Raw genomic sequence first — 10594 nt, 5'->3', positions numbered from 1 at the left:
AGTTCCTGGGCTTCTTCAGGCATCTTCTTCAGATGAAGAGATCCACCAGCAGAGTGGTCCAATGACATCTTGGACAATTCAGACAAACCATCATAGAATATACATAGGATGCTCCATTCTGAAAGCATGTCAGAAGAACACCTTCTGATCAATTGCTTGTATCTTTCCCAAGTTTCATAGAAGGATTCACATTCCTTCTGTCTGAAGGTTTGGACTTCCACTCTAAGATTACTCAATTTTTGAGGTGGAAAGAATTTTACCAAGAAAGCATTGACCAACTTTTCCCAAGAGTTCAGGCTTTCTTTAGGTTGTGAGTCCAACCATGTCCTAGCTCTGTCTCTTACAGCAAAGGGAAAAAGCATAAGTCTGTAGACCTCGGGATTAACCCCATTGGTCTTAACAGTGTCACAGATTTGCAAGAATTCAGCTAAAAACTGATGAGGATCTTCCAATGGAAGTCCATAAAACTTGCAATTCTGCTGCATTAGAGAAACTAATTGAGGCTTAAGCTCAAAGTTGTTTGCTCCAATTACAGAAATCGAGATGCTCCTTCCATAGAAGTCAGAAGAGGGTGTAGTAAAGTCACCAAGCATCTTCCTTGCATCTCCACCATTGTTATTGGGTTCGGCCATGTCTTCTTCTTTTTCGAAAAGTTCTGTAAGGTTTTCTCCAGAGAGTTGTGCTTTAGCTTCCCTTACCTTCCTCTTTAGAGTCCTTTCAGGTTCAGGATCAGCTTCAACAAGAATGTCTTTATCCTTGTTCCTACTCATATGAAAAAGAAGAGAACAGAAAAGAAGAGGAATCCTCTATGTCACAGTATAGAGATTCCTTTATGTGAGTAGAAGAATAGAAGAATGAGGTAGAGAGAGAATAAGAAAAATTCGAACACAGAGAGAGGGAGGAGGTTCGAATTTTAAGAAGAAGAGAAGTGTTAGTGATTAAATGAAATAAATAGAAAGAGAAGAGAGATAAGAAATTCGAATACTAGTTTAAATGAAAAGAAAAATGTTTTTGTTTTTATTTTAATTTAAGGTTAAAATTCGAAATTTAAGAAAAGAATAAATTAAAATTTAAAACAATTAGTTAATTAAAAAGAATTTTGAAAAAGTGGCAAGTTATTTTCAAAAATTAGAGAGAGAGGAAAGTAGTTAGATGGTTTTGAAAAAGATAAGAATTTTAAAATCAAACAAAAAGTTAAGTAGTTAATTGAAAAAGATTTGAAAATCAATTTTGAAAAGATAAGAAGTTAGAAAAAGATTTTGAAATTAAGTTTTGAAAAAGATATGATTGAAATTTATTTTGAAAAAGATTTGAAAAGGAAATTAAAAAGATTTGATTTCTGAAATTAAAGTTGATTACTTGACTAACAAGAAACTAAAAGATATAATTCTAGAATTTAAAGATTAAATCTTTCTTAATAGGCAAGTAACAACTTGAAATTTTTGACTCAAAACATTAAATGTTAGCAATTAATTTCGAAAATGTGAAGCAAAAATAAGAAAAAGCTTTTGAAAATAAATTTTGAAATTTTTGAAATTGTAAAAAAAAATGAAAAAGATTTGATTTTTTTTGAAAAAGATTTGAAAAGATAAAATTTTTAAATTGAAATTTTGACTTGACTTAATAAGAAATAACTAAATTTTAAAACTTTTTGACTAAGTCAATCAAAATTTCAAAATTTATGAGAAGAATAAGGGAAAGATATTTTTTTTTATTTTTGAATTTTGAATGAGGAGAGAGAAAAACAACTAAAAGACACAAAACATAAAAAATTAAGATCAAAACACATAATGCATGCAAGAACACTTTGAATGTCAAGATGAACACCAAGAACACTTTGAAGATCAAGATGAACATCAAGATCCTTTTTTTGAAAATTTTTAAGAAAAGAAAAATATGCAAGACACCAAACTTAGAAATTTTTAATGTTTAGACACTAATACCTCTAGAATGCATATGAAAAACAAGAAAAGACACAAAACAAGAAAAATTAATGATCAATCAAAGAAAATCATCAAGAACAACTTGAAGATCATGAAGAACACATGCATGAACTTTCGAAAATTTAAAGAAAAATTAAAAAGATGCAATTGACACCAAACTTAAAATTTGACACAAGACTCAAACAAGAAACATAAAATTTTTGGTTTTTATGGTTTTATTAATTTTTTTGGATTTTCGAAAATTATGTTTGGAAAAAGAAATAAAGAAATTCAAAATTTTTAATCAGAATTCCAGGATTCATGTAATATTAGTCTAAAGCTCCAGTCCAAAAGAATTAGACATGGCCAATGGCCAGCCAAGCTTTAGCATAGAATTATAATTGAGAATCTGATAAACCCATATTTTATGATATATTTTGTGCCTAATTTAAGTGATTTATTCAATCCTTCACTCACTTATTCATGTTAATTGCATGGTTTTACTTTTCCTTCCTTATTATGTGATGTATGTGAAAAACATGTTTCCTATGCTTTAAAAGTAATTATTTTAATTACCCTTTATTTCCATTCGATGCCGTGATTCGTGTGTTGAGTAGTTTCAGATCTTCTAAGGCAGGAATGACTTAAAGAATGGAAAGGAAACATACAAAAATGGAAGGAAAGCACAAAATGAAGTTTTTGGAGAAACTGGCAGTGACGCGACCGCGTGATTGACGCGATCGCGCGCCTTAAGCAAAACACATATGACGCGGACGCATGACTGAAGCGACCGCGTGATAAGGAAAACTCCAGATGACGCGACCACGTGACCCACGCGGACGCGTGACAAAGGTTACACACCAGAAATTACAGAAAATGCTCCCAGCGATTTCTAAAGCTGTTTTTGGCCCAAATCCAAGTCCAGAAGGCACAGATCAGAGGTTATGAAGTGGGGAAATGCATCCATTCAGAAAGTCTCCAGTTAGTTACTTTTCATGATTTAGATGTAGTTTGGAGGGAGAGGTTCTCTCCTCTCTCTTTTAGGATTTAGAATTAGGATTTCTTTTGCTTTCAGGATTATCTCTTTTTATCAGGTTCAATATTCCTTTTTACTTATTTTCTCAATTTAATTTATGAATTCTTCTATGTTACATATTATTCTTTGAATTAATGTTATTTGAGGTATTTTAGTTTATGATTGCTTTCTTTTATTTATATTACTGTTGCTTCCAATCTTAAGACATTTTTATTCAAGTAGATTTACTTTTTCCCTTTTGGTCTTGGTTAAGAAATCAATAACTCAGGAGCTATCAAACTCAACATGATTGATAATTGTTATCTTTGCTAATTGAATTGAACTTCAATAATCCCAATCTTTCCTTAGGGATTAACTAGGATTTGAAGATCAAACTAATTAGTCACTTGACCTTTCTTTGCTTTAAGTAAAGGCTAACTAAGTGGAATTAAGATTCAATCTTCATCATCATTGATAAGTATAACTAGGATAGGACTTCTAATTTCTCAGACCTTGCCAAAAGTTTATTTTACAGTTATTTATTTATTTTACCTGCCATTTAAATTACTTGTTCCTCATCTTCGAAACCCCAATTTACAATCTTCATAACCAATAATAAGAACATACTTCCCTACAGTTCCTTGAGAAGACGACCCGAGGTTTAAATACTTCGGTTATCAATTTTTAAGGGGTTTGTTACTTGTGACAACCAAAACATTTGAAAGAAAGGTTGATTGCTTGGTTTAGTAACTATACTTGCAACGAGAGTTTACTATAACTTCTAAACCATCAATCTTCAGTTCTTCAAAATGGTGCCGTTGCCGGGGAACTGCAATCGTGTGCCTTATTATCGGTTATTGTAAATATTTTTCTTTTACTTGTTTATTTGTCTTTATTTTCTCCTTTTATTTCCATTAGCTACTATGAATTCTCACCCCTCTCGCTTTGAGTTTGGTTCTAATATTGTTGAAAGGAGTGAAAGTTATAACAGGAACATGCATCAAGGTCAAAGCAATCAAAGATGGATGGAGCCAAGAGGATCTGATCAACCCTTTAGGCAACAACACCCTCCAAGATATCATGGACAAAGACCATTCAACAATGCATACCAAGCCAATAGACATGGTGGACAACCTTGTAGTTACCAACAAGCCCCACCCTGTGCTTATAGGCCATCCTCTCAACATAACTTCGAACCACCACACTCACAAGCTCCTTTTCACCATTCACCACCATATGATCCTCATTTACCCCAATTCCAATCTAATTACTCCCAAACACCACCACTTCTCCATGTACCACGTCTAAATCCATCACCCCGAGAATCAGAGGTTCGCCTCAAGGAAACAGTAGATCAACTTCAAACAACCCTTCATCAACTGGAGCAAGCAGTAAGTCAATTATCTTCTAGACGTTCGAACATTCAAGGACCTCCCACAGCCCCATGTGGACAATTTAATGAAGAGCGTAGTATGAAGGAGATACTAGAAACTCCAGTGGAAAGAACAGGGCATGACTTCGTACTGGAACAAGTAGAGGAAGCTGTCATTATAGAAGAAGAAGAGTTGGTTGAAGACTTAGGAGAAGCTGAACTTCCATGGGAATCCAGAATTGTGGAAAATTCTGTCAAGGACGTTACGATTGATGCTAAGGAGGATAGTGCATGGTGGACGAAATTGTGATCACATTAATGTAGTACTCTTTGTTATTGTATGGAATCATTATTATGGCTCTTTACTATGTGTGGACACAACTCCGTTCAACTAACCAGCAAGTGTACTGGGTCGTCCAAGTAATAAACCTTACGTGAGTAAGGGTCGATCCCACAGAGATTGTTGGCTTGAAGCAAGCTATGGTCACCTTGCAGATCTCAGTCAGGCGGATTTAAACATGATACTTTATTAGATTTAAAATAAACAATAAAAGGGATAGAGATACTTATGTAGATTCATTGGCAGGAATTTCAGATAAGCGAATGGAGATGCTTTTCGTTCCTCTGAACCTCTGCTTTCCTGCTATCTTCATCCAATCAGTCTTACTCCTTTCCATGGCTGGCTGTATGCAAGGGCATCACCGTTGTCAGTGGCTACATCCCCTCCTCTCAGTGAATCATATGCTCACGCACCCTGTCACGGCACGGCTATTCATCTGTCGATTCCCGATCATGCTGGAATAGGATTCACCCTCCTTTTGCGTCTGTCACTAACGCCCAACAATCGCGAGTTTGAAGCTCGTCACAGTCATTCAATCATTGAATCCTACTCAGAATACCACAGACAAGGTTTAGACCTTCCGGATTCTCTTGAATGCCGCCATCATTCTAGCTTACGCCACGAAGATTCTGGTTAGGAGATCTAAGAGATACTCATTCTAGCTTAATTCATGTAGAACAGAAGTGTTTGTCAGGCACGCGTTCATAAGGGGGAAGGATGATGAGCGTCACACATAATCATCACCTTCATCATGTTCTTGGGTGCGAATGGATATCTTAGAAGCGAAATAAGAAGAATTGAATAGAAAACAGTAGTACTTTGCATTAATCTTTGAGGAACAGCAGAGCTCCACACCTTAATCTATGGAGTGTAGAAACTCTACCGTATGAAAATACATAAGTGCAGGTCCAGGCATGGCCAAGATGGCCAGCCCCCTAAAACGTGATCAAAGGATCATAAGGTGATCAAAAGATGTCAAATACAATAGTAAGAGGTCCTATTTATAATAAACTAGCTACTAGGGTTTACATGAGTAAGTATTTGATGTATAAATCCACTTCCGGGGCCCACTTGGTGTGTGTTTTGGCTGAGCTTAAGTGTAGCACGTGCAGAGGCCATTTGTGGAGTTGAACGCCAGTTTCTGTGCCAGTTTGGGCGTTCAACTCTGGTTTTGGATCCTTTTCTGGCGCTGGACGCCAGATTTGGGCAGAAGGCTGGCGTTGAACGCCAGTTTACGTCGTCAATTCTTGGCCAAAGTATGGACTATTATATATTGCTGGAAAGCCCTGGATGTCTACTTTCCAACGCAATTGGGAGTGCGCCATTTAGAGTTCTGTAGCTCCAGAAAATCCACTTTGAGTGCAGGGAGGTCAGAATCCAACAGCATCAACAGTCCTTTTTCAACCTCTGAATCTGATTTCTGCTCAAGTCCCTCAATTTCAGCCAGAAAATACCTGAAATCACAGAAAAACACACAAACTCATAGTAAAGTCCAGAAATGTGAATTTAACACAAAATCTATTAAAAATATCCCTAAAAGTAACTAGATCCTACTAAAAACATACTGAAAACAATGTCAAAAAGCGTATAAATTATCCGCTCATCACAACACCAAACTTAAATTGTTGCTTGTCCCCAAGCAACTGAAAATCAAATAAGATAAAAAGAAGAGAATATACTACAAATTCCAAACTATCAATGAAACAGAGCTTCAATCATATGAGCGGGACTTATAGCTTTTTGCCTCTTGAATAGTTTTGGCATCTCACTTTATCCATTGAGGTTCAGAATGATTGGCATCTTATAGGAACTCAGAGTTCAGATAGTGTTATTGATTCTCCTAGTTCAGTATGATGATTCTTGAACACAGCTATTTTATGAGTCTTGGCCGTGGCCCTAAGCACTTTGTTTTCCAGTATTACCACCGGATACATAAATGCCACAGACACATAATTGGGTGAACCTTTTCAGATTGTGACTCAGCTTTGCTAGAGTCCCCAATTAGAGGTGTCCAGGGTTCTTAAGCACACTCGTTGTTTTTGCTTTGGACCTTGACTTTAACCGCTCTGTCTCAAGTTTTCACTTGACACCTACACGCCACAAGCACATGGTTAGGGACAGCTTGGTTTAGCCGCTTAGACCAGGATTTTATTCCTTTAGGCCCTCCTATCCACTGATGCTCAAAGCCTTGGGATCCTTTTTATTTGCCCTTGCCTTTTGGTTTTAAGGGTTATTGGCTTTTTCTGCTTGCTTTTTCTTTTTCTTTCTATTTTTTTTTTCGCCTATTTTTTTTTCTTCTTTTTTTTTTCTGCAAGCTTTGTTCTTTGCTGCTTTTTCTTGCTTCAAGAATCATTTTTATGATTTTTCAGATTATCAAATAACATGTCTCCTAGTCATCATTCTTTCAAGAGCCAACATATTTAACATTCTTAAACAACAACTTCAAAAGACATATGCACTGTTCAAGCATACATTCAGAAAACAAGAAGCATTGTCACCACATCAATATAATTAAACTAAGTTCAAGGATAAATTCGAAACTCATGTACTTCTTGTTTTTTTGAATTAAAACATTTTTCATTTAAGAGAGGTGATGGATTCATAGGACATTCATAACTTTAAGATAGAGTTACTAACTACTAATGATCATGTAGTGAAGACACAAACACAGATAAGCACATAACATAGAAAACGAAAAACAGAAGAAATAAGAACAAGGAATGAATCCACCTTAGTGATGTCCTTGAGCTCTTCTATGTCTCTTCCTTGTCTTTGCTGCTCCTCCTTCATTGCTTTTAGATCTTCTTTGATTTCATGAAGGATGATGGAGTGCTCTTGATGTTCCACCCTTAGTTGCTTCCAATAATTGTGTGGAAGAAAATGTATCCCCTGAGGTATCTCAGGGATCTCTTGATTTGCAGTCAAATGTTCTACCACTGAGCTATAGACCCTTGATGGAAGCTTTTGTCTTCCCTTTCCTCTTTCTAGAGGCCTCTCTGGCCTTAGGTGCCATCAATGGTTATGGAAAAACAAAAAAGCTATGCTTTTACCACACCAAACTTAGAATGTTGCTCGCCCTCGAGCAAAAGAAGAAAGAATGAAGAAGATATGGAGGAGATGGATGGGAGTGTGTAGTCGGCCATATGGGTGGGATTGGGTGGGGGAGAGATGTTGAATTTTGAAGGTAGTGGGTGTATGGATGTGAGTGGTAAATGGATAACAGAAGGGATGATCATGAATGGAAAGAGAGATGATGAGGTAGGTGGGGATCCTGTGGGGTCCACAGATCCTGAGATGATCCTGTGGGGTCCACAGATCCTGAGGTGTCAAGGCATTTACATCCCTGCACCAAATTAGGCATGTAAAATGCCTTTGCACACAACTCTGGGCGTTCAGCGCCAGGTTGGTGCCCATTTTGGGCGTTCAACGCCCATTTGCTACCATTTCTGGCGTTGAACGCCAGAACCATGCTTGTTCTGGGTGTTCAGCGCCAGGATGCTCCCATTCTGGGCGTTCAGCGCCAGAACTATGCTCTGTTCTGGCGTTTGAACGCCAGACAGATGCTCCTCCAGGGTGTGATTTTTCTTCTGCTGTTTTTGATTCCGTTTTCAATTTTTATATTTATTTTGTGACTCCACATGATCATGAACCTAAGAAAACATGAAAAACAATAAAAATAAGAATTAGATAAACATTGGGTTGCCTCCCAACAAGCACTTCTTTAATGTCAATAGCTTGACAGTGGGCTCTCATGGAGCCTCACAGATGTGCAGAGCTTTGTTGAGACTCTCCAACACCAAACTTAGAGTTTGGATATGGGAGTTCAACACCAAACTTAGAGTTTGGTTGTGGCCTCCCGACACCAAACTTAGAGTTTGACTGTGGGGGCTCTGGTTGACTCTGCTTGGAGAGAAGCTTTTCCTGCTTCCTCTCCATGGTTGCAGAGGGAGATCCTTGAGTTTTAAACACAAGGGAGTTTTCATTCCATTGAAGGACTATTTCACCTCTGTCAACATCAATCACAGCCCTTGCTGTGGCCAGGAAAGGTCTTCCTAGGATGATGGATTCATCCTCTTCCTTTCCAGTATCCAGGACTATGAAATCAGCAGGGATGTAAAGGCCTTCAACCTTTACTAACACGTCCTCTACTTGTCCATAAGCCTGTTTTCTAGAGCTGTCTGCTATCTCTAATGAGATTTTAGCAGCTTGCACCCCATAGATTCCCAGTTTCTCTATTACAGAGAGGGGCATGAGGTTTATTCCTGAACCAAGGTCACACAGAGCCTTAAAGATCATGGTGCCTATGGTACAAGGTATTATGAACTTTCCAAGATCCTGTCTCTTCTGAGGCAATGTCAGCTGATCCAGATCACTTAGTTCATTGATGAACAAGGGAGGTTCAACTTCCCAAGCATCAATGCCAAATAATTTGGCATTCAGCTTCATGATTGCACCAAGAAACTTGGCAGTTTGCTCTTCAGTAACATCCTCATTCTCTTCAGAAGAGGAATACTCAGCCGAGCTCATGAAGGGCATAAGGAGGTTCAATGGAATCTCTATGGTCTCTAGATGAGCCTCAGAGTCCTTTGGTTCCTCAGAGGGAAGCTCCTTATTGATCACTGGACGTCCCAGGAGGTCTTCCTCCTTGGGATTCACGTCCTCTCCTTTCCTTACAGGTTTGGCCATGGCGCTTATGTCAATGGCCTTGCACTCTCCTTTTGGATTCTCTTCTGTATTGCTTGGGAGAGTACTAGGAGGGATTTCAGTGATCCTTTTACTCAGCTGGCCCACTTGTGCTTCCAGATTTCTAATGGAAGACCTTGTTTCATTCATGAAACTTACAGTGGCCTTAGATAGATCAGAGACTAGATTTGCTAAATTAGAAGCATTTTGTTCAGAGTTCTCTGTCTGTTGCTGAGTTGATGATGGAAAAGGCTTGCTATTGCTAAACCTGTTTCTTCCACCATTATTAAAGCCTTGTTGGGGCTTTTGATCCTTCCATGATAAATTTGGATGATTTCTCCATGTTGAGTTATAGGTGTTTCCATAAGGTTCACCTAAGTAATTTACCTCTGCTATTGCAGGGTTCTCAGGATCATAAGCTTCTTCTTCAGAAGATGCCTCTTGAGTACTGTTGGATGCAGCTTGCATTCCATGCAGACTCTGAGAAATCATATTGACTTGCTGAGTCAATATTTTATTCTGAGCCAATATGGCATTCAGAGTATCAACCTCAAGAACTCCCTTCTTCATAGGCGTCCCAGTACTCACAGGATTCCTTTCAGAAGTGTACATGAACTGGTTATTAGCAACCATGTCAATGAGTTCTTGAGCTTCTGCAGGCGTTTTCTTTAGGTGAATGGATCCACCTGCAGAAGTGTCCAGTGACATCTTTGATAGCTCAGATAAACCATCATAGAATATATCCAGGATGGTCCATTCTGAAAGCGTGTTAGAAGGACACTTTTTGGTCAACTGTTTGTATCTTTCCCAAGCTTCATAGAGAGATTCACCTTCTTTCTGTTTGAAGGTTTGAACATCAGCTCTAAGCTTGCTCAGCTTTTGAGGAGGAAAGTACTTGGCTAAGAAAGCCGTGACCAGCTTATCCCAAGAGTTCAGGCTATCTTTAGGTTGAGAATCCAACCATAATCTAGCTCTGTCTCTTACAGCAAAAGGGAAAAGCATGAGCCTGTAGACTTCAGGATCTATTCCATTAGTCTTAACAGTATCACATATCTGCAAGAATTCAGTTAAGAACTGAAAAGGATCTTCAGATGGAAGTCCATGAAACTTGCAGTTCTGCTGCATTAGAGAAACTAATTGAGGTTTCAGCTCAAAGTTGTTTGCTCCAATGGCAGGAATGGAGATGCTTCTTCCATGTAAATTGGAATTAGGTGCAGTAAAGTCACCAAGCATCTTCCTTATATTATTATTATTTTCGGCTG

General features: G+C 38.0%; 1 non-coding gene across 1 annotated transcript; it reads left to right on the top strand.

Moving 5' to 3' along the window:
* Positions 1-10094: 10094 nt before the first annotated feature.
* Positions 10095-10202, top strand: LOC148574791 (small nucleolar RNA R71). The gene has a single exon (XR_015905988.1). It is a non-coding gene; the product is annotated as a small nucleolar RNA R71 (small nucleolar RNA).
* Positions 10203-10594: the final 392 nt, after the last annotated feature.

The sequence above is a fragment of the Arachis ipaensis genome, chromosome B2 (genome assembly GCF_059453495.1).
Source record: "Arachis ipaensis isolate K30076 ecotype BB chromosome B2, ASM5945349v1, whole genome shotgun sequence".
NCBI classification, from domain to species: domain Eukaryota; kingdom Viridiplantae; phylum Streptophyta; class Magnoliopsida; order Fabales; family Fabaceae; genus Arachis; species Arachis ipaensis.
Note: the sequence above shows the minus strand (reverse complement) of the source record. Positions and strands in the feature narration are given on the sequence as shown.